Here is a 24,163-nt window from a genome sequence, read left to right on the forward strand (position 1 = left end):
ACCTGCTATTGCTATTTCTACTCCCAAGTCAGCCCTGCTTTCTCAGTTGTTCTTGTCTACCGGCAGCTCTGCACATGCGCACAATGGGAACAGGCTCCAGTTGTTCCTCTGCCTCACTGATGTCTGTTGAAGTCGAGGGACCACCTGTATTGTGGGCCTGGAAACTGCTAAGACAGCATGGTGTTATAGAATAACAGAGTAAGAGAGTTGGAAGGGACTTTGGAAGTCTTCCACTCCAACCCCCTGCTTGACTAGTAGACCTTATATAACTCTAGATGCTATATTATTCTGGCCAAATCACTGTCAAGTCTTTTCTTAAAAGCCTTCATTGATGGGGTACCCACAACTTCTGAAGGGAACCTGTTCCACTATGTTGTGACCCATCAGCGGCCAGCAGAGATGGCAGCAGATTCAGACAGTGAGGAGGTTGGGCAGGAACCTGGGCCAGTCCTGGAGTCTGGGGAAGGCTTGAATGAGGGCTCTGTGTCGGAGGCAGAGAGGGGGCCAGGGCCGTCTGACAGTTATCATCTGCCTTCAGAATCAGACCTCAGTGAGGCAGAAGAACAGATGGAGCCTCTTCCCAGTGTGTGCATGCGCAGAGTTGCCAGGAGAAGGGAAGAGCTAAAGAACAGGGGTCGACTTGGGAGTAAGGCCACAGGTGGACAGTGAATGGCCCCTCCCAGAAGAAATAAAAGAGGAGAGAAAGGGGAGTGGAGTTTGCAGGAGACCATTAGTTCACTTAATTGGCTCGTGACTCTCTGAGACTCCTTGCCAAGTTCTGCAGATATTGGCCTGGCTTCTCTCCAAGCCAGATAAGGTCTGTGACTGTAAATCCTCCCTTGAAAGACTTTGCTGGATGTGAATGAGCAGAATTCACAGAAAATTAATAAAAGGGTTTTTTGTCGGGACCAGGAGTTTGCTTCACGCTCTTGGGAAGCCTCGGTCAGAACACACTGCTTGTGAATGTAAGCAGTGAACGCAAATCATTGCCAGTCGAAACGGTTTTTCTATCATTGTAATAGAGGTGCACTCATAACATCAAAAACGTCATCAAAAAAGCACAACTAAGAATGTTCTTTCTGCACCAACTCAGAAAGCTCAGACTAACCAAGGAGCTACTGATTCAGTTCTACAGATGAATTATTGAGTCTGTCATCTGCACCTCCATAACTGTCTGGTTTGGCTCTGCAACCCAACACGACAGACACAGATGTCAACGTATAATTAGATCTGCAGAAAAATCAATGGCTGCCAACTTGCCTTCCACTGAGGACCTGTACACTGCACAAGTCAAAAAAGAGGGCCGTGAAAATATCTACAGACCCCCTCACATCCTGGACATAAATTCTTTTAACCTCTACCCTCAAAACAACTCTATAGAGCACTGCACATTAGAACAACTAGACACAAGGACAGTGTTTTCCCAAATGCCATCACTCCGCTAAACAAATAATTCCCTCAACACAGTCAAACTATTCTCTAAGGCTGTATTATGATTATTCTTCTCACATTTTTGATTACCTATCTCCTTTTCTACTTATGACTATAACTTTGTTGCTTGTATCTTTATGATGTATATTGTTTTATTAAGTTTTTCGTATAATTTTTGTTGATTGCACCAGGGGTGGGTTTCTCGCCCCGTTCCAACCGGTTCAGTTGGAACGAGGCCGGCGGCATCCTCGCGCACGTGTGTGGCGTCCTCGCGCATGCGTGTGGCGTCCTTGCACACGCGTGTAGCGTCCTCGCACACGCGTGTGGCATCCTCGCGCACGCGTGCAGCACACGCATGCGTACTAGCGTCTGTGCGATGCTCCAGCTGCTCCTGGAGGATCGCGCAGGCGCTGTATGCGTCCTGCGCATGCGTGGAAGAGCAGAATTCATCAAAACCGGGTAAGGAGCGGGCGCGGGCGCGGGAAGTTACTTACTTCTGGGTTCGGCGACCAACCGGTTCGCAGGGACCGCCGCGAACCCATTGAAACCCACCCCTGGATTGCACCAAAGATAAATTCCTTGTGTGTCCAATCAGACTTGACCAATAAAAAATTTGATACTTAAACATGTAGTGGGGTGCTTTTCCTCCTCCTCCTCCTCCTCCTCCTCCTCCTCCTCCTCCTCCTCCTTCTCCTCCTCCTCCTCCCCCCCTTCTTCTTCTTCTTTGAATTGGAGGAGGCACATTGAATTTGGAATGCTTTAAAATTCCCTTGTTTCTTTACTGTTTGGAATCTGCTGGTATCTGCTCGCCTTTCCCAATGAGCTCGAATTACATGCTCAATTTGCTGATGCCATGACAATCTTTGGGCTCTCTACATACATGGCAGATGGGAAGCAGATAGCCAGGCACATGGGAGAGTTGTATAATTTATAGGGTTTTTTTTTGTGTGTGTGTCTCTGAGTTGTTTCGGAAGCGCTTAGCGTGTAGGAATGGAGGCAATTTTCCCAGTTGGCAGGAGAGGACGTCTGCCAGTTCCCAGTGTGCGTAAATGGGGAATGTGGAGCAGCTTATGTTCATGGGCACCGTTGAGGGGACTTCACAGATTCACTGGGAAATCTCAACCAAGCTTTTGAGAAAAGTCCTACAAAAAAAAAAGAGCTTTTGGGAGTCTCTGCCACAAAGCACATAATCCCAACACGGATCTAATTTATGTGACAAATTATTGTAGCGTATAGATTGACCAACACAGATAATCCTCAATTTACAACACTTTGTTTAGCAATTGTGCAGAGTTACTATGACACTGAAAAAAATGATTTATATGTTTTTCACACGGTTGTAGCATCTCCCTTGGTCACCAGATCAAAATTCAAATGTTTGGCAACTGGCTTGTATTTATGACGGTTGCAGTCTCCTGGGGGGGGGGGGGCGTTCCTATGATCTCTTGTGTGACCTTCTGATCAGCAAAGTCAACGGGGAAGCTGGATTCACTTAAGAACTGCATTACTAATGTAGCAACTACAGTGATTCACTTAACACCGTTGCTTGAAGATTTCATTGTACGCATCTAAAAAAATTGCAAAACACAGCTTGAATTCTGTTATGTACTGAATGTATATAGTTGTGTTAACTGTACTAAAGTGAAACTAACCTTTAGATGCCCCCAACTGTTAACTGTGCTAAAGTGAAACTAACCTTTAGATGACCCCAACTGTTAACTGTGCTAAAGTGAAACTAACCTTTAGATGACCCCAACTGTTAACTGTGCTAAAGTGAAACTAACCTTTAGATGACCCTAACTGTTAACTGTGCTAAAGTGAAACTAACCTTTAGATGACCCTAACTTTAACTGTGATAAAGTGAAACTAACCTTTAGATGACCCCAACTGTTAACTGTGCTAAAGTGAAACTAACTTTTAGATGACCCCAACTGTTAACTGTGCTAAAGTGCAACTAATCTTTAGATGACCCTAACTGTTAACTGTGATAAAGTGAAACTAACTTTTAGAGTATAAATCACAGGCCTTTCCCTGCAGTTCCTCAGTTCCAGTTTTCAGTCAATAAAAGCTGATGCAGTTATGCTGGTCTAGTTCCTGCCTATTGAAGTCCACTACACAATAAATTCCGTCTTGCTTCTGAGTGCAAGAGACAATAAGATATAACTGCAAAAGAAAACTTTAGAAAAGAATCCATCTTAGGTGGGTTTTTTTTAATCAGTTCAGAGCAAGAACTCAAATGAAATCTCCCAACCACACAACGCGCCGTTTGTTCGCTGGACACATACCAAAAGTGAATACATGCCCTGAAACTAACAACAGCTTGTTACTGACAAATATATGCAAAGCTTATCACATTTTAATAAAGCCGGAGGGGTCCTGTGGCACCGAACAACTAATCTTTATTAAACATCAGATAAATTCTTAATATGACCTTGCATATACCTTGCTACTAGCAAATCCTGCCAATATTTAATGAGCTGCTTTGTTCAGTATGCCGCAGAAAAATAACACTCGGCACGAGGAATGAGACAAAGAACTCCCACCTACTTCTAACCGAAGAATGTCATTTCCAAGGGACTTTATTAATTTATGGCTCGCATCTGAACTCCAGATGGACCAAACATTAAATGTTCTTTATAAGCAAACTGATACGCATTACAGTGCAGAAAACTTCTGCATATATGATATAGATAGATAGAATATATATATATATATATATATATATATATATATATATATATATATGTGTGTGTGTGTGTGTGTGTGTGTGTGTGTGTGTGTGTGTGTCTGTGTGTGTCTCTCTCTGTGTGTGTGTGTGTGTGTGTGTCTGTGTGTGTGTGTGTGTCTGTGTCTGTGTCTGTGTATCTATCTGTGTGTCTGTGTGTGTTGTATTTGTGCTGATAAATAAATAAAGGGAGACTAGTATAGATCTATTTCAAGCTATTTAGCTCTCATCAGCTAGCCATACCCTTACTGGGATTCGAACCTGTGCTGTATTGCATCTTAGGCAGATATTGGGTTTCTGTCTGGATGGCTCTTGTGATGAGCCGATGGACAGAGAAGAATGGAAGTAGTGAACTTCCTCCCATATTTGGGCATACCGGGGGTTGTAACACTATATATATATATATATATATATATATATATATATATATATATATATATATATATATATATATATATATATATATATATATATATATATATAGTGTTATATAGTGTTATATATATATAGTGTTATATATAACACTATATATATATAACACTATATATATAGTGTTATATTTGTGCTGATAAATAAATAAATGGAGACTAGTATAGATCTATTTCAAGCTATTTAGCTCTCATCAGCTAGTGAGCTAAATAGCTTGAAATAGATCTATACTAGTCTCCCTTTATTTATTTATCAGCACAAATATAACACAAAATGTGTAATAAAGGCAACAGTAAAAATATTGGGTTTCTATCGTGATGGACTCTTGTGACGAGCCGATTGACAGATAATGGAAGCTGTTAGCTTCCTCCCATAATTGGGGCTTACCAGGGTTGTGACACTAAATATATATATATATATATATATATATATATATATATATATATATATATCTATATATTATATATATATATATATATATATATATATATATATATATATATATATATATATATATATGTTTTCTGAGGTTTTCGCGGGTGTTAGTATGTAGGTCTCTAGTTGTTCGGGTTTTCTCCTGCGTAGAATTGGAGATGTCTTGGCGACGTTTCGACGAAGTCACATTCGTTATCTTCAGGCTGCTGCTGACTACTTCAGGTTTGGTGTTTCCAGGAGTAGTGGAAACACCAAACACTCCTGGAAACACCAAACCTGAAGTAGTCAGCAGCAGCCTGAAGATGACGAATGTGACTTCGTCGAAACATCGCCAAGACATCTCCAATTCTACGCGGGAGAAAACCCGAACAACTAGAGACCTACATATATATTCGGTGGTTCGAATCCCTAGTGCTGCATAACAGACTGAGCTCCCGTGACTTGTCCCACCTTCTGCCAACCTAGCAGTTTGAAAGCACGTAAAAAATGCAAGTAGAAAAATAGGGAACACCTTTGGTGGGAAGTAACAGCGCTCCATGCGCCTTCGGCTTTATCTGTGACCCAGGCTTGGTTGGGCCTTGCTGGGTGATAATGTGATGAAAGGGCTTTGGGCAATTCCTCTTATGGCTCTGCTTGAAGGAGGTAGATTTTTGTTATGTAGAATAGTCTGGCTCAGACCTTAATGGCCCATTGACAAAGGTGGGGAAGCTGAGTTTCTGTCTCTCTTTTAGGGGAAATATTCTGCCCTTTTAATATTTCCTAAAATATTTCATTTTACTAGGAGAGGGGGTGGGTGCCGACTTCCTACATTTCCTATAAATATTTCCTCCAGGATACCTTGTTCCAAAGATCTTCCCACCATCCTCAGATAGAGCTAGCCCTACGTAGAAGCTCCATCTTAGAGACCGATGCCACAAAAGAATACAGGCAGAACCCGAACAATGTAATTGTGATAAAACTAATGATTCTTAACAGATTAAAGAGCACAAAAAGGAACACAGTGGCAGAGAACGTGCAAATATTGGCACTTCTCGTCCACAAGATAGGGTCGGGAAGTAATTCTGCTTGAAACCTGGGAAAAATTCATCACGGCTTTCATAAAAGGGCAACAGGGCTTCGCTATAAATTCGCAATTTTATGTTAGAAGGGGAAATAAATCAGGAAATGTTTTTCTGTTTCTGAAAAATGGAAAAAATAAGGACGGGCCCGTGCTCTGCGTATTCGATATGCATCAAACTGTCTCAACAGCGCCTGTGGCAATTTTTTTGCAGTCTGACACTAATGGTGTTTTCCTTCCCTTTCAATCTTCTTGGATCCAATGCCAAGACTTGCAAACTAGCTATGTTAATTGAGCCATCTTGGTCTACTGGGCAAACTCCCAACTCCATCTACAACATGACAACTTTCAAGAACAGCTCCGACTGAGGATTAAGCCAGTTGACAAAGAGGTTCATTTTTAATCCCGGTTTTAACTCATGTGACACCTTCCATCCATTATCTATGCCAAGAGGCCATTCAATTGGTGAATAGTAATAATCCCACTATTATAGTCCCACTATAATAATCCCACTTAGGGGACATGGTGGCTCAGTGGCTAAGACACTGAGCTTGTCGATAAGAAAGGTCGGCAGTTGGGCGGTTCAAAACCCTAGCGCCGCGTAACGGAGTGAGCTCCCGTTACTTGTCCCAGCTGTTGCCAACCTAGCAGATCGAAAGCACGTAAAAATGCAAGTAGAAAAATAGGATCCACCTTTGGTGGGAAGGGAGCAGCGTTCCATGCGCCTTCGGCGGTGAGTCATGCCGGCCACATGACCATGGAGATGTCTTTGGATAGTTCTGGCTCTTCAGCTCTGAAACGGAGATGAACACCACCCTCTAGAGTAGGGAATGACTAGCACATATGTGCGAGGGGAACCTTTACCTTGAATAGTCCCACAATTCTTTGCCCTCCATATTTGTACTTATTGGTTTGTCAAACATGTACAAGATAACAGGTATAAGAATGAAGATGGATATGAACGAAATAAATGAGTAGAGATAATTGGGGACAGTAGGACAGCGACAGTAGGCACGCTGGTGCGCTTATACATGTCCCCTTTATGGACCTCTTAGGAATGGGGTGAGGTCCACGCTAGACAGTTTAAGGTTGAAGCTGTGGATGTTTAAGGATGTAACCACACAGTTGGGTAGTGCATTCCTGGCATTGACCACTCTGTGGTCAAGAGCTGAGGTGGCGCAGTGGTTAGAGTGCAGTATTGCAGGCTACTTTAGCTGACTGCTAGTTCGGCAGTTTGGCAGTTCAAATCTCACCGGCTCACGGTTGACTCAGCCTTCCATCCTTCTGAGGTGGGTAAAATGAGGACCCGGATTGTTGGGGGCAAAGGGCTGACTCTGTAAACCGCTTAGAGAGGGCTGAAAGCCCTATGAAGCGGTATATAAGTCTAACTGCTATTGCTATTGTTGCTGAAGTCATATTTTCTGCAATCAAGTTTGGAGCGGTTTACTTTGAGTTTGTATCAATTGTTTGCCCGTGTATTATTGAGGTTGAAGTTGAAGTAGTCGTTGACTGGTAGGACATAGATATACCACAGGTGGCGCAGTTCCAGATTGTCCATGCTCAAAATTTCAAGTCTGCTGGCTTAAGGGATTCTGTTGCGAGCAGAGGAGCGGAGGACTCTTCTCGTGAAATATCTCTGGACTCGCTCGATTGTATTAACGTCCGATATGCAGTGTGGATTCCAGACAGATGAGCTGTATTCGAGAATTGGTCTGGCAAAGGTTTTGTATGCCCGAATTAGCAGTACAGTGTTACCGGAGAAGAAGCTTCACAAAATTAGGTTGACAACTCTTAATGCCTTTTTTTTTGCAATGCTGTTAAGAGTGAGCTCTGGGGCTTAGATCATAGAATAGTAGTGGTGTGAATTCCTGGAGATAGCTTCTGAGAAAGTTATAGGCATTTTAACCTTTAAGAACAACGTCTTTGATGTTCAACAAATGAAAAATGTAACGGGAGGAAGTCATACTTGAACGTTGACCGATCTGGAAGTTTCCTTCTCAAAAGGAAGTATAGTTTGATTTTGGGAAGCTTAGAAAGGTCTTTGATTTGGGAAGCATAGAGCTAGCTCTTTCTCCTTGGTGGTCTTTCAAAATAAGATTTCTGGTCTGCAGGTCATTTTCTACTATGTTTTAAGAGCTGTGAAAAAATGAAGATGCTATAGATCAGTGATGACTAAACTTTTTCTCCTCACGAGCCGAAATCATGTGTGTATGCGAGAGCCCCCCACGTGCCCCATTTTGGGCCCAAAGTTTCAACCTCATGGACCATAGCACAGACCAGGCTCTCTGTTCTCCACTGTCTCTGGGAGTTTGCCCAAATTCATGTTCATTACGTTGATGGCCCTATCTAGCTATCTCATCCTCTGCCGTCCCTTTCTCCTTTCGCTTTCCATCTTTCCCATCATTGGGTCTTCTCCAAGGAGACCTCTCTTTTCATTAGGTCACCCAAGTATTTGAGCTTCAGCTTCAGAATCTGTCCTTCCAAAGAACAACCAGGGTTGGTTTCCTTCAGGATTGACTGATTAGATGATCTTGCAGTGAGAGGAAGTTTCAAGAGTTTTCTCCAACACCAGGATTGAATGTCCCAAAAGTGCTTTTACCCCAAGACGCAACTGGACTTTCTGTTTTTTCTTTGAAGGCATTTCACCTCTCATCCAAGAAGCTTCTTCAGATCTGACTGGAGGGTGGCGGATGGAAGGATTTCCATTCCTCGCAGCAGCTGGTCATTTGCATCCTTTTAGAGAGTCCTTGAGGTCACTTGGAGGTTTATCTATGTTCTCAGGGTCACCTGAAGAGTGAAAATGGGTGTTGGATCATCTTGGAACTGCTGAAAGGACTGGAAATAGATGACCATCTCTCTGTGTTCCAATATCTCAGGGGCTGCCACAAAGAAGAGGGAGTCAAGCGATTCGCCAAAGCACCTGAGGGCAGGACAAGAAGCAATGGGTGGAAACTCATCAAGGAGAGAAGCAACTTAGAACTGAGGAGAAATTCCCTGACAGTTAGAATGATTAACCAGTGGAACAACTTCCCTCCAGAAGTTGTGAATGCCCCAACATTGGAAGCTTTTAAGAAGAGGTTGGATAACCATTTGTCTGAAGTGCTGTAGGGTTTCCTGCCAAGAACATCTCCAAGGTCCCTTCTCTTCTCTTCTCTTCTCTTCTCTTCTCTTCTCTTCTCTTCTCTTCTCTTCTCTTCTCTTCTCTTCTCTTCCCTTCCCTTCCCTTCCCTTCCCTTCCCTTCCCTTCCCCTCCCCTCTCCTTCCTCTCCTCTCCTCTCCTCTCCTATTCTATTCTATGAAAGGTGGAAGGGGCTCAATTACACCAGTGCTGGGCCAACCATGGGAAGATCTAACAGACCAGATGTCAGCCTCTGCTTCGCTACTTGCTTTTGGCTGTCATTGAAACGGGGAGGGGGAGGCATGGTTCACCGACAAAACCGCGAAGCCCTTATCCACGCTGACATAAGCGCGGAGGGCAAATCCGCGCCGTCCGAAGCGCTAAGGAAAAAGGGGACCCTAGCACAACGACATAAGCGCGGAAGGCAAATCCGCGCCTTCCGAAGCACTCAGCATCCTAACCCTAACCCTAAACCTAACCCTAAACCTAACCCTAAACCTAACCCTAAACCAAACCCCTAAACCTAATCCTAACCCTTATCTTAATTTAAATCGGCTTTCTGCCGCCACGCTGTTTTAAAGAGCCCTTAAACCAAACCCCTAAACCTAATCCTAACCCTTACCTTAATTTAAATTGGCTTTCTGCCGCTGTGCTGTTTTAAAGAACCCTTCTGTCTCCGCGCTGTTGTCGTCGCGGTGATGACGTCGTGGCTTTAGCGACGCGGTTTTATCGCTGCTATTTTGACGAGCGCGGTTTTGTCGGGCCACGTGGGAGGGGAAGTCTTCAGGAGTGATTGTAAAAAGGGAGTTGTTCTCACCATCTACTCTGCATGCTGGAGATAGTGAATGTGCCCGCCAAGGCCAACGGTCCGGCATACCAACCTGATGATGCTTTTTGAAGATGGAACCCACATGACACCTGAGGCTTGTGTGGATTGGACTATGGGATGGGGTTACCAGGGGGAGGGGGTTGGGTCACATATTGATATCTATGATTACGCGCGCTTTTGCCTCAGATCTTGCTTTGCTTAACTGCTAGCAACTCATAACCAGTAAAAGTACTCTTAATTCTGCAAAAATGGAGTTAAGTGGTTTCTTTCTTGGTTTCTTTCTTGGTTACTGAGGGAGGCTGCTCTGACATCAGGTTTAGGGAATGATTGTCATGGAAAAAATGTATCTTTGCAGTGGTTAAGAGAAAAAAAATGACTTGATTACATATAATCAACTGATCACCTTATTACTTAATTTTCTTCTTTCGTCCAAAATCTGATATTTACCCTGAAAGAAATTTTGTGCCACCTCTACTTCTTGGAACCAAACAAAGGATTCACTTGCTTATTATCTGAGACACAATGCTGTTGAGAAGGCAAGCTTTTGTTCTATTTGTTGGGCTAAAGAAGCTTATTATTATTTAATGACGTTACAAATTGTCTGCTTTCATTCAATTACATCCTAGGCTTAAATGAATGATGGGCTATTCAGAACTCATTTTTGGAGTGGGGGATTGGCACAACTGATTAAAGGAATCAACTAACTCAAGGGCTAATTAGCTTGTAGTGTGAGTCATGAGGTAAATCTAAGAGAGGATATGTGTTTACAACTGCCATAAAGAAGATTGGAAGCCACGCCTCAATATTTCTTGTCTCCCCCACTTTTTTTCTATATATCTCTTTCCTTTCCTTTTCCTTCCTCTCCTCTCCCTTCCCTTCCTCTCCTCTCCTCCCATTTTCTTCTCTTCCTTTTCTATTCTGCATTCTATTCTGTTCTGTTCCATTCTGTTCCATTCCATACCATTCTATTCCATTCTTAACTATTCTGTTATTCTATTCTGTTATTCTGTTATTCTGTTATTCTGTTATTCTGTTATTCTGTTATTCTGTTATTCTGGTATTCTGGTATTCTGGTATTCTGGTATTCTGTTCTGTTCTGTTCTGTTCTATTCTGTTCTATTCTATTCTGTTCTATTCTGTTCTATTCTACTATTCTATTCCATTCCATTCCATTCTTAACTATTCTGATGTTCTATTCTGTTATGCTGTTCTGTTCTAGTCTGTTCTATTCTATTCTGTTCTATTCTACTATTCCATTCCATTCTTAACTATTCTGATATTCTATTCTGTCATTCTGTTCTGTTCTATTCTGTTCTATTCTATTCTGTTCTATTCTACTATTCTATTCCATTCCATTCTTAACTATTCTGATATTCTATTCTGTTATTCTGTTGTTCTGTTGTTCTGTTGTTCTGTTGTTCTGTTGTTCTGTTGTTCTGTTGTTCTGTTGTTCTGTTGTTCTGTTGTTCTGTTGTTCTGTTGTTCTGTTCTATTCTATTATTCTATTATTCTATTCTATTCTATTCTATTCCATCCCATCCCATCCCATCCCATCCCATTCTTAACTATTCTATTCTATTCTGCAGTCTATATTATTCTTCATTCTCTCTTCTGCTCTTCTCTTCCCCCTCCCATTTCATCAGATTGCAGATACCATTTGATATTAAATTACTGAAATAGGAAATTGGGAACCCTATTGCAATAAGCGGGCACAAAAGGCAAAGGTTCACGAGCTGCATTTGAGCAATAGATTGCCATACTTGAGATGGATAGCATTCATTTGTTACCCCTATTCTGGGACACACAATACATTATCCAGGAGAGGGAAAACTGGAGGAAAAGGAATCTCCTACAGGGCCAATTTTGACAAATGCAAGAACTACAATTTGAACAAGTGGTGTCAAGCCGATGCATCAGACAGTGGAGATAAGGATACGTTCAGTTCGTAATGGCAGCTATTGGCTTCTAGGAGATGGGAGAGAATGGAGAAATAGAAAGACTATACCCTCATCCTGGCAAATGGGCACTGAAAGCCCATTGCTGGGTGCTGGTTATCTGTCTGCTTGCCTATATCTATCTATCTATCTATCTATCTATCTATCTATCTATCTATCTATCTATCTATCTATCTATCATCTATCTATCTATCTATCTATCTATCTATCTATCTATCTATTTATCTATCTATCTACCTACCTACCTACCTACCTACCTACCTACCTACTATCCATCCATCCATCCATCCATCCATCCAACCATCCATCCATCCATCCTTCCACCCACATCTCTCTCTCTCTCTCTCTCTCTCTCTCTCTCTCTCTCACCTATCAGCCTAATCTATAAATCACACTGTCATCCATCCATCCATCCATCCATCTCCTCCCCCACCCCCAATCTCACTCCCTTCTAGCACTGATGATGTTACCTAGTTGGGTGTTGTGGCCCAGCAGGTGCCATTGGAGCTGCCACTAGACTCCGACAGCGAGGGGCCCTCTGAGTCGGCTCTGGAGGATGTGGAGGACCCTGGACAGGGTTCCGACTCCGAGCAGGGTGCAGAGAGGCTGGTTGGCCACCAGGAGGCACCTGAGCCTTGGACCAGTGGGGAGGAGACAAGGGAGAGTGAGCCGGAGGCCAGTAGTGAGTTGTTCCTGGATGCACGCCCTCGAAGAGCTACTAGGCATCAGGAACAATTACGCAATTACAGGAGGTGATTGTACTCAGCTGGTGGTCATTAGGCTCCTCTCCAGACTATAAAAAGCTACTTGTGCACACGGCCCTCTTTGCAGAAGTCAACGCAGGAATTGAATTTTGGAGGACATTACTGTGAGCTAGGCAGGCTGGATTGCTGCCAAGCCTTATCTGTTTTTATTGCTGCCTGAGTTTGTCTGAGTTGCTGCCAAGGTCCTTATCTGTTTGTTCTGCTTGGCTTTCAGCCACCAAGGTTTTGGTGTCTTGCTATTAAAGTACATTCCAGTTAAGCTCGTCTCGGCATTCATTACTGGACAGAGGAGGGGGTCAGAACAGTTGGGTAATGGAACATCTGTGAGAAAACAACCAAACTCAGAGAGCACCAAGGACCTCAGAGTCATCCTCCTCCTCCTCCACCTCCTCCTCCTCCTCCTCCTCCTCCTCCTCCTCCTCCTCCTCCTCCTCCTCCTCCTCCTCCTCAAATCCCACTCCCTCCTAGCACTGATGATGTTTGGGCAATGAAACGTCTACAAGAAAACAACCAAGCTCAGAAAGAACCAAGGACCCCTCATCTCAACCCTGAGCTACAAATATTCTCCTTAATGGGCAGATTGCATTTCAGGATTTCCTGACATAACAGTGGAGTTCCTCCGTGCTATTTCTCTATTCATGTCGCGGTGACAGTTTCTATTAATACTCTCCACAGCATTAGGGAAGCATGGAGAGTCTGTAGGAGGAATAACTAAGACAGCTCCATTCCAGCTCTGCTTTATTCACAGCATGAAGGGACACCCAAGACACTAAGAGAAAGTGCTTGTTTCTTTGTATCATAACCTGAACTTGCACATTTCGACATTAAAGGTAAGGGTTCCCCTCGCACATGTATGGTAGTCATTCCTGACTCTAGGGGGCGGTGCTCATCTCCGTTTCAAAACCGAAGGGCCAGCGCTGTCCGAAGACGTCTCCGTGGTCATGTGGCTGGCATGATTCAATGGAACGCTGTTCTCTTCCCACCAAAGGTGGGCCCTATTTTTCTACTTTTTTTTCATGTGCTTTCGAACTGCTAGGTTGGCAGAAGCTGGGACAAGTAACGGGAGCTCACTCTGTTATGCAGCGCTAAGGATTCGAACGGATGAACTGCCGACTTTTCTGATCAACAAACTCAGCGTCTTAGCGACTGAGCCACCGCATCCCAATTCGACATTAATTCTGTACTTTTCTAAACAAATTGATGGAAACTTTCCTGCATTGCTATGGATCTATCGCCAAACCCACAATGGGACTCCTCTAATGCCGTTATATTTTCCCCCTGCACAACATGATTCCAAATTATACATATTATAACACAATGCTCCCTAGTGGTTTTCGATTTCAACCCCAATTAACCCCAAGCAGCGTAGCCAAGGGAATGAAGATAATCTGTAATATTTAGAAAGGAAAAGTTTGCTTACGCCTAGGTATCCTTTTTTTGAAAGGCATGTTGGCCTGGCAAACTGCATCACAAATTCAATCAGCCAGAATAGCGTTGGAAGGGATCTTGATGGGCACATTGACAGGAAACCGTGGTTTGCTTAAAGATGGTCAGCCATCTTTTCTAGCTGACGGGCCTCACTTGTTCCAGTAGCAAATAAATAACTATCGTTTGGGTAATCTTACATGAGATTCATGTCTTAGATAGGTTGGTGTTCTGACTGCCTCCTCCGTCCAGTAACGAATGCCGAGACAAGCTTAACTGGAATGTACTTTAATAGCAAGACACCAAAACCTCGGTGGCTGAAAGCCAAGCGGAACAAACAGATAAGGACCTTGACAGCAAATCAGACAAACTCAGGCAGCAATAAACACAGATAAGGCTTGGCAGCAATCCAGCCTGCCAAGCTCACAGTAATGTCCTCCGACATTCAATCCTGCGTTCACTTCTGCAAAGAGGGCCGTCTGCACAAGTAGCTTTTTATAGTCTGGAGAGGAGCCTAATGACCACCAGCTGAGTACAATCACCTCCTGTAAGTGCGTAATTGTTCCTGATGCCTAGTAGCTCTTCGATGGCGTGCATCCAGGAACAACTCACTACTGGCCTCCAGCTCACTCTCCCTTGTCTCCTCCCCACAGGTCCAAGGCTCAGGCATCTCCTGGTGGCCAACCAGCCTCTCTGCACCCTGCTCGGAGTCGGAACCCTGTCCAGGGTCCTCCACCTCCTCCTGAGCCGACTCATAGGGCCCCTTGCTGTCAGAGTCTGGTGGCAGCTCCAACGGCTCCTGCTGGGCCACAACAGGTTGGGCTGTTTTCCGCCCTCCTCAGGCTCTGGAGGCCTTTCTGAAACCTGGGGTGGGCAAAATCGCCCTTCCCCAGCCCTCTGGAGGGCCGAAAATCAGCTGGCCAACATGTGCATGTGCACTGGAGCTGACAGCTCATGTGCTGGCAGATATGACTCCGCATGCCATCGCGGGCTTAGAAGAATCAACTTTTGGATAACTGTGGATAACTATGATTGCTTGAGAGAAATACAAAAGCCAAACTGCAGAGGCCAGAGGGAAAGACCATGAAGGAAGGAGGCGCAGCTATTACTGAGGCAACGAACAGATGAAAAGGTCATTAAGCACAACCTTTTTATAAATAATGGGCTTTAATATAGAAAGGTCAAATAACTAGGAAACGATTTGCTTAAAAGTATTGTTAAAAAATAATTGTTTTCACAGATTTGGAAAGGTGGATAAGGAAAGTTAAAATTGTCTTTGATAGCAGCACATTTTGTTACCACCAGTTCGCCGTGCATGCACCCAGCCTTTCGTGCATGCGCCCGGCCTCAAAAATGTGCCTCAATGGGATGGCGTAGAGCCAGGGCGGGTGGGCGGGTGATTTCCATTACCGGTTTCCACTAGTGATTTCCGTTACCGGTTCAGAAGTACCGGTTTGAACCAGCTGAATACCACTTCTGCCTAAAAGCCATAAAAAATATTCTTCCAAAAATCTTCTGTTCTAAACGTTTCTAATGAAAATGGAAAGCGGGGTACTAAATTATGTCTGTTTAACTCAGATCACAGATTGTATGGTATCCCTTTATGGTTGAGTTAACTCTATTGAAAAAGAAGAGATTCCAGATGGCCTGCGCAGATATCTGGACCCATAAAGCAGAAATAAACAGCTCGCGGGAGATTATGTGGTAATAAGCAGCATATTAAACATTTGGGGTGAAACACAGGGAAGAAATCGGTCCAGACTGGTCCTCTCTCGCGTCATTAACAAATATTTATTTTCACGAAGAGGAAAGGACCAAGAAATTTACCCAGTGGAGAAGAAACAGATCGTCTACAACCTGCTAGACCCGATTATCAGTAAGATCAGAACTGTTGGAGATTCAACAACTAGCTTGGATGCTTTTTTTTTTCATGACAGTTTTCTAAAACTCAATTACACCAGAATGAAACAAAAGTTGAAAGAAAATTCAAAAGTTCCTTCAAAGGCTGCTATTTTTTTTAAAAAAAATTAAATATTACTAAACCATATATTCCCATAAAGCGTACTAATTAGCATTGCGTTTGATACTTTACTTCAATGATGGCTAAACTTTTTGTTGGCAAGTGGCCCCCCTCCCCCCCTGTGTATGTGTGTGTGGCTCCTGCGTGCCCCGCTTTGGGCCTAGTAGGCCCAGAGGTGAAATTCAGCAGGTTCTGACCAGTTCTGGAGAACCGGTGGCAGAAATTTTGAGTAGTTCAGAGAACTGGAGCCGTGCAGTTAGGGTGCAGTACTGCAGGCCACTTCAGCTGACTGTTATCTGCAGTTCAGCGGTTCAAATCTCACCGGCTCAAGGTTGACTCAGCCTTCCATCCTTCCGAGGTGGGTGAAATGAGGACCCAGACTGTGGGGGCAATTTGCTAACTCAATTTGCTAAAAATCTGTAAACCGCTTAGAGAGCCCTAAGAAGCAGTATATAAGTCTAATAAATAAATAAATAATAAATAACTGGTAAATATCACCTCTGGCTGGCCCCGCCCCATCTATTCTCTGCCTTCTGAGTCCCAGCAGATCATGGGAGAATGGGGATTTTGCAGGAACCTTCCCCTGGAGTGGGGAGGGAATGGAGATTTTACAGTATCCTTCCCCTGCCACACCCACCAAGCCATACCCATCAAGCAAGCCACGGCCACCAAGCAAGCCATGCCCACCAAGCAAGCCACACCCACAGAACTGATAGTAAAAAAAATTGAATCCCACCACTGAGTAGGCTTCCCTGTAGCCTCCTGGGACCAAAAAATGAGCCACAGGGGGCGCACTGCACCCTCCACACTCCCCACGGCCCCCACGCATGCATGCCTGAACCTCCCTTGTGGTGCTCGGGTCTCAAACCTAGGCTGCCAGCTTCCCAGCTGGCAAGCTTGGCATCTTTAACCCCTGAGCCATGGCGCCCCCTATGGTAGATATTGGTACATAATTAATTGCATCGCCTCCAGATCCATGAGTACAGTCGGCAATTTGAGCAGCATAAATATTTGACAAGAGATAGCCGAGACTGTCAGTTTCACCAGGCATTTTTAGATGAATGAAGTGGCAGGCGATTCCAGGGATTGTAAAAGGCTAGTTGGGGATTAATTCTCTGCAAGGGACTGGAACCAAATTAAAAAACTTCTCTGAGCTGGGATTGCCTTCGAATGGCTGTTGTGCCTCTCGTGTCAGCGTGAGACCATTATGTCCTCATCATGGCCCACCAAGCCTGTGGTCTGATTAGGAGCATTAATGCTTATATCATTCACAAAGTATAACGTGATTCACCGCTGGGCTTTTTATCATTAGAGTCTTGTTTGAATAACCCCCGTTGACCAGAATTTGCCCCTGGATTCAAGGGCTCAAACCACTTATTAAATGGGCCATAAATGTAAATAGTCAGTTCTGTAAAATATGCTCCTTTGTCCATTTCGATCTCATGGGTTAAAGTTGCACTTCTTAGCTCAGCTGGGCGGAGAGGGATTCCTTGCGCCTTTTTTTGTAAAAAAGTTTTTATTTTTTCTTTCCAGATACATTCACAAATATACATTCTCATAGACAATATTAACATTTATCTGATGACTTCTAGCATTTATCATAATCTGTTCACACAATCGGGGTCACTGTCTTAGCACCCCACTTCTCCATCTTATTTTACAACAACTTTACTCCTTCTTTCTTCCCAACCTCCCTTCTCTGCCTTCTTCTTTCCTCCTCTTCTTCCTCTTTTCTTCTTCCCCTCCCTCTCCCCCAGTCTTCCTCTCTTCTTCTCCTTCTTACCCTCTCTACTACTCTTACTTCTCCTCCCTTAACTTCCTCTCCTTCGGCCTTTCTTCTTTCCCCTCCTCTTTTCTCCTCCTTCCTGTGGTTGCCCTTGCTTATTTTCTCCTTCACTCTGATGGATTTTCGGGGTGAAATTCCAGCGATCCCAGCTTCGTATTTACATAAAAATAAATTTCCTCTTCCACACTTTATTTCCCTATAATAATTCCAATTTTATCATCTTTTAAACTGTATATTTGTATCTTAGAGCTTTCCTTTTTCGTCCGCCTCCATCCCTTTATTTAATAATGTGTCATCTGGGTTACTTATTCTGTAATCTTTTCTTTTTTTAATTTCTATCCCTTTTCTAACCAATCATAAAATCGCCCCCATGTCCCAAAGTACACTGATTCCTCTTTGTCCTTTATTCTCAATGTCAGCCTGTTCATTTCTGCAGAGTCTAATATTTTTGAATAGTTTTGATTCACATTTCTGATTATTACATTCAGAATCTTTTTTTTTCTTTCTTCCTTCCTTCCTTCCTTCCTTCCTTCCATCTTTTCCGTCCTTCCTTCCTTCCATCTTTTCCGTCCTTCCTTCCTTCCATCTTTTCCTTCCTTCCTTCCTTCCTTCCTTCCTTCCTTCCTATCTATCTATCTATCTATCTATCTATCTATCTCTCTCTCTATCTATCTATCTATCTATCTATCTATCTATCTATCTATCTATCTGTCATCTATGTCTGTCTGTCTGTCTGTCTGTCTGTCTGTCTGTCTATCTATCTATCTATCTATCTATCTATCTATCTATCATCTATCTATCTATCATCCATCCATCCATCCATCCATCCATCCATCCATCCATCCATCCATCTATCTATCTATCTATCTATCTATCTATCTATCTATCATCATCATCATCTATGTCTGTCTGTCTGTCTGTCTGTCTGTCTGTCTATCTATCTATCTATCTATCTATCTATCTATTTATCTATCATCTATCTATCATCTATCTATCTATCTATCTATCTATCTATCTATCTATCTATCTTTCTATCTATCTATCTATCTATCTATCTATCTATCTATCTATCTATCTATCATCTATCTATCTATCTACCTATCTTTTCTTCTTTTCTTCTTCCCCTTCCTTTCTATCTTTCTTTCCTTTCCTTCTTCTTCCCCTTCCCAATATCATTTGTATTAAACCCTTGAATTTTGTCGCATTTGTTTTGTTTCGACCTCATTGTGTCAGTTTACTCATACTTCTGGGAAATTATCCTAGAATCTTTCAACTTCCTTAAATCTTTTCTAATTGGCAGAGCTTCCCATTTACGGAAGAGCCTTAAAAGTGTTTTTGTGGGAGTTAATATTTCTCCTGAACTGCCTTTCCATGCCTTTGTCGCTGTTAATATTGTATGTATCAAGTATGCTACCTCGCTTTCTCAGTTCTGTATTTTTCTCCAGAATCCCGAGAGGAACTGAATCTGGACTGAAACAACATACACAACAATGGCTAAATTGCTCTTTGGTTTACTAGGCAACTAATTGGCCCTCCTTATTTAAGGATGTCATTGTGGAGATTGGCAAGTTTTGCTTCAGTGGCTGCTAAATAAAGAAATAATTTTATTTGGAGTTTGGCAACAAACTATTTATTTATTTATATAATTGCTCTGTTAACTTGGTAGTTTAAGTCTAAATGTATTTTAATCATGATTGCCTACTACTCTAAGCACGAGACAATAAATTATTCCTCCTCTTCAATATTTCCTTTTAAGAAAAATGGGACCCGCTCCAGCTCAGATTTGATCACCTGATTGACTCATTTAGTGTCCCGTCGTCAGATGGGAAAAATGATGTCCACGTGAAGGTTCAATTAAACTGATTTTGTCAGAGTGCACACACTATGTAAGAGGCAACACAGGAGCAATAACATCAAACAGAAGTTTCTAATAATAAATAGTGGTTTATCTCTACAAAGGAATATATACATACACGTACTAGGCAAAAGGTCAAACAATCAATCAGCAACTACAGCACGGAAGCACACAAGGTGAGAGAGATACACCCCAACTGGGCCTCTCTTATAATACAGACTCTTAAAGTGGTAACAGTCATATAAGCCTGCTAACTTATTCCTACCATTGCATCATCATTACAGCATTACAAGTATTACAGCATTACAGCAACCGGTCAGCTATTAAATCATCATTACCCTGACAGATTTATTGCTGAACAGCCTCTGCACAGGAATCTTCTCAAATAATGGTTAGCTAGGAGTTAGTTAAGGATCAACAGAATTCAAAGGAGGTTGGACTCAGTCTGCCTGTGACTATGTAGTGATTCTAGGCTGATTCCTCTTTTGACTTTGCCTCCACATTTTGTCACTCCTTTCTCTACACTCATGCCTATATTTCATCTCAACTATTGTGAGAAGAGTGTTCCAGTTATATTGACTGCAGTATGTTAACAAGGTTTTCTACTTCCCAATAATTAAACAACGCACAATCACACCGCAGATGAAACGTATTTTTGCCGCCTTAGCCCATCTCATCCTCGTGACCTCATCTCCCATTTCGTGAACCTGTACTATATAATTAGTGGCTCTCTTTGCACAACTGTTGGTAGCTGTTTTTTTTGTGAATTTTGCATTCCAGCTGCTGTCGTACAAAAAGGAGCACAATGCTAGCAACACAAACATGCACCTGGAGATTACAACCTTAAACTGAGAAGCGCAATAACACACGTTTCATTTAGATTTCCTGCACGTAGGTAACAGAGGATAATAATAATAATAAAAACCTCAGCTGCTATGAAGAGAGACTAAAAAATATTCATAAATATGAGGAACAAGTTCAACACTGCCATCGTGATTTGTAGCTCAGGGGCATCATATTTGATGTAGCACAACTGAATCCTTCCTGTTGAACTTACTATATAATTAATCTAAAAACTGTTCTGGTATTCATGAGAAGTTGGTTAGACCTGGGGAAGTTCATTTCATCTTGATAGGATAAGCATCCTTAAAGGTAAAGATAAAGGTTCCCCTCATACATAAGTGCTAGTCGTTCCCAACTCTAGGGGGCGGTGCTCATCTCTGTTTCAAAGCCGAAGAGCCAGCACTGTCCGAAGACGTCTCCGTGGTCATGTGGCCGGCATGACTCAATGCCGAAAGCACACGGAACGCTGTTACCTTCCCACCAAAGGTGGTTCCTATTTATCTACTTGCATTTTTAAATGTGCTTTCGAACTGCTGGGTTGGCAGAAGCTGGGACAAGTCACAGGAGCTCACTCCGTTATGTGGTGCTAGGGATTCGAACCGCCGAACTGCCAAACCTTTCTGATCGATAAGCTCAGCATCTTAGCCACTGAGCCACCATGTTCCCATTTTACCTAAGCATCCCTATTTATGCACAAAACATTTTAAGAAATATGATATTTCTTCTATGTCTTCCTCCCAAGCTATCCTTCAGAGAAGAGGCTCTTTCTCTATTTCATCAAGTAGAAGATTTGGTGTTGAAAAAAACACACACAGCAATTTGTATAAATTGACTGCTCTATTGCAAGACAATTTTATGCAGTTGTCGTATATACAAGTTGTCGTATATATACACGTTTCACCTTGCAGTACCGTGATATAACTTCAAGCTGCCCTTTCAGGAATTCAGATATTATACTGATTGTCATTTTGCTGTTGATGTTCTAAAGATGAAACAATCAAAATCTACAAGGTAGCAATTTATGGGGTGGTCTCCACCTTCATGACAATTCAAATAAGTCTTTCATTCATGGAAATAATATAAAAGCATTGATGTTTCCAAACACCAATTATTTTGGTGTCTGGAAACCAACCAACCAACCAACCAACCAATCAACCGTCAGGGTAGTGATTTAAGAGCTGACCAGCTGATGCAATGATGCAATAATGCCATGATGGCATCAGCAAGGTTTTGGGCTGTTACCCCTTTACGAGCCTCTATAATAGGAAGAGACTCTGTTAGGGTGCCTCTCTCTTGTTGTGTGTTTTTCCCTGCTGTAATTGCTGCTTGTTTGACCTCTGCCTATAGTATGTGTATGTATAGTATATATTCTTTTGTAGATAAAACCATGAATTATCACAAACCTCTGTTTGCTGTTATTGCTCCTGGATTATCTCAGGTAGTAAAGCTGTGTGTACTCTGACACTAACTAACTAACTAACTAACTAACTAACTAACTAACTAACTAACTAACTAACTAACTAACTAACTAACTCTTTTGGACTTTGAACTAACATTATACTTGTGTACACATTAAAATAAATTATACAATAAATATACAATAAATAAGTACATATACTTGCACTTATTGTCTAACAATAAGTTAGACAATAAATAAGAACTGTATTTTTTGGAGTATAAGACACACCGGAATATAAGATGCAGCAAGGTTTTGAAGAGGAAAATTAAAAAAAAAGTTTTTGCACTCTGCAAACCTCCCAAAAATGGCCCATTTTTTTTGCAAAAACGGGCCTGGCCTTTCCCCCCCCCCCAAAAAAGGGCATGAATAGCCCTTAGGAGGCTTGTAGAGTGTTCCTGGCTGGGGGGGCAAAAACAAGCAAAAAATGGCCCATTTCTGCTCATTTCTGACCTCCCCAGCCCCAGGAGCTCTCTGAAAGCCTCCTAAAGGCTCTGCATGGCCATTTTGATGAAGAGGGCGGGGTTTCAGGAGGCAAAAAAATGCTGTATTCAGTGTATAAGACGCACCCAGATTTTCAGCCTCTTTTTTGAGGGAAAAAGGTGTGTCTTATACTCCCAAAAATACGGTACGTTGTACTTAATGTGTTTTTATGTAGTATTGCCCGTTGCCTTATGTATGATGCATTTTAAATCTGAACCCACCCTGATTTATTTTGGATTTGTGTGGGCTAGACATTGGTCAAACAGAGAAATACATAAACATTTAGCAATTCTAAAAAAAAAAAAAATACACGTAAAAATTTGGAAAAGAAATCCCTTATGGACAAGTATTTAAGTCAAACCAGAAGCAGATTCAACAAGAATTTAAGAGAGCAGTTTGGTGAAGTGGTTCAGATATAGGAGAAGAGAAGGCAGACCTGGCCATTACATTGCCAGAAACCCTGGCACTGAGAAAAGTGACCTATGACTGTTTTTCACACTTAATGACCATGGCAGCATCCCCACACAGTCACATGATCAAAATTCAGATGCTTGGCAACTGACTCATATTTCTGACAATCGCAACATCCTGGGGCTCTGTGTATGTCATGTGATCCCATTTTGTGACCTTCAGACAAGCAAAGAAAGCCAGATTCACTTAACAACTGTGTCCCTACCTTAACAACTGCAATGATTCCTTTAACGACTGTGGCAAGGAAGGTCACAAAATGGGGCAGAACCTGCTTAACAACTCACTTGCTTAGCTGTAGATGTTTTTGGTTCAATTGCAGCCTTAACTCAAGGACTACCTGTACATTTCCATTGTTTCATAGACTTTCCTCCTGGGCGAAATGTAGCCAGATGTGCTTTTAATAAGCAACGGACAGATGTGCTGTTTAATGAACTGGGGACATTCCTCACTCAATTAATGCAGTCCTTAATCTATTAATCAAATTCAATCATAGATTAACTGTGGGGGGATCGTAAAGGGATCTACACTTTCCACATATTAAACAGTGTCTCCAATTTCACCTTTAGGAAAGGCTGACTTACTCCAGTGTCCTATCCAAAAGATGCCATTTAACAAAGAAAGGTGGCTTGGTCTGTTTTTGAAGACAGCTAAATGCAGGAAGGAAGGAAAGAAGAAAGGAAGGAAGGAAAGAAGAAAGGAAGGAAGGAAAGAAGAAAGGGAGGGACACAATCAAGATCAAGTGAGGTACTAATACCACTCTATAAAGCCTTAGTAAGACCACACCTAGAATCCTGCATCCAGTTTTGGTCACCACACTATAAAAAAAATGTTGAGACTCTACAAAGAGTGCAGAGAAGAGCAACCAGGATGATGAGGGAACTGGAGGCTAAAACATACGATGAACGGTTGCAGGAACCGGACATGGCTAGTCTAGGGAAGAGAAGGACCAGGGGAGACAGGATAGCAGTCTTCCAATATTTGAGGGGCTGCCCCAGAGAGGAGGAGGGGTCAACCTATTTTCCAAAGCACCTGAAGGCCAGACAAGGAACAATGGATGGAAACTGATCAAGGACAGATTCAA

This window comes from Thamnophis elegans, chromosome 7 (assembly GCF_009769535.1).
Source record: "Thamnophis elegans isolate rThaEle1 chromosome 7, rThaEle1.pri, whole genome shotgun sequence".
NCBI classification, from domain to species: domain Eukaryota; kingdom Metazoa; phylum Chordata; class Lepidosauria; order Squamata; family Colubridae; genus Thamnophis; species Thamnophis elegans.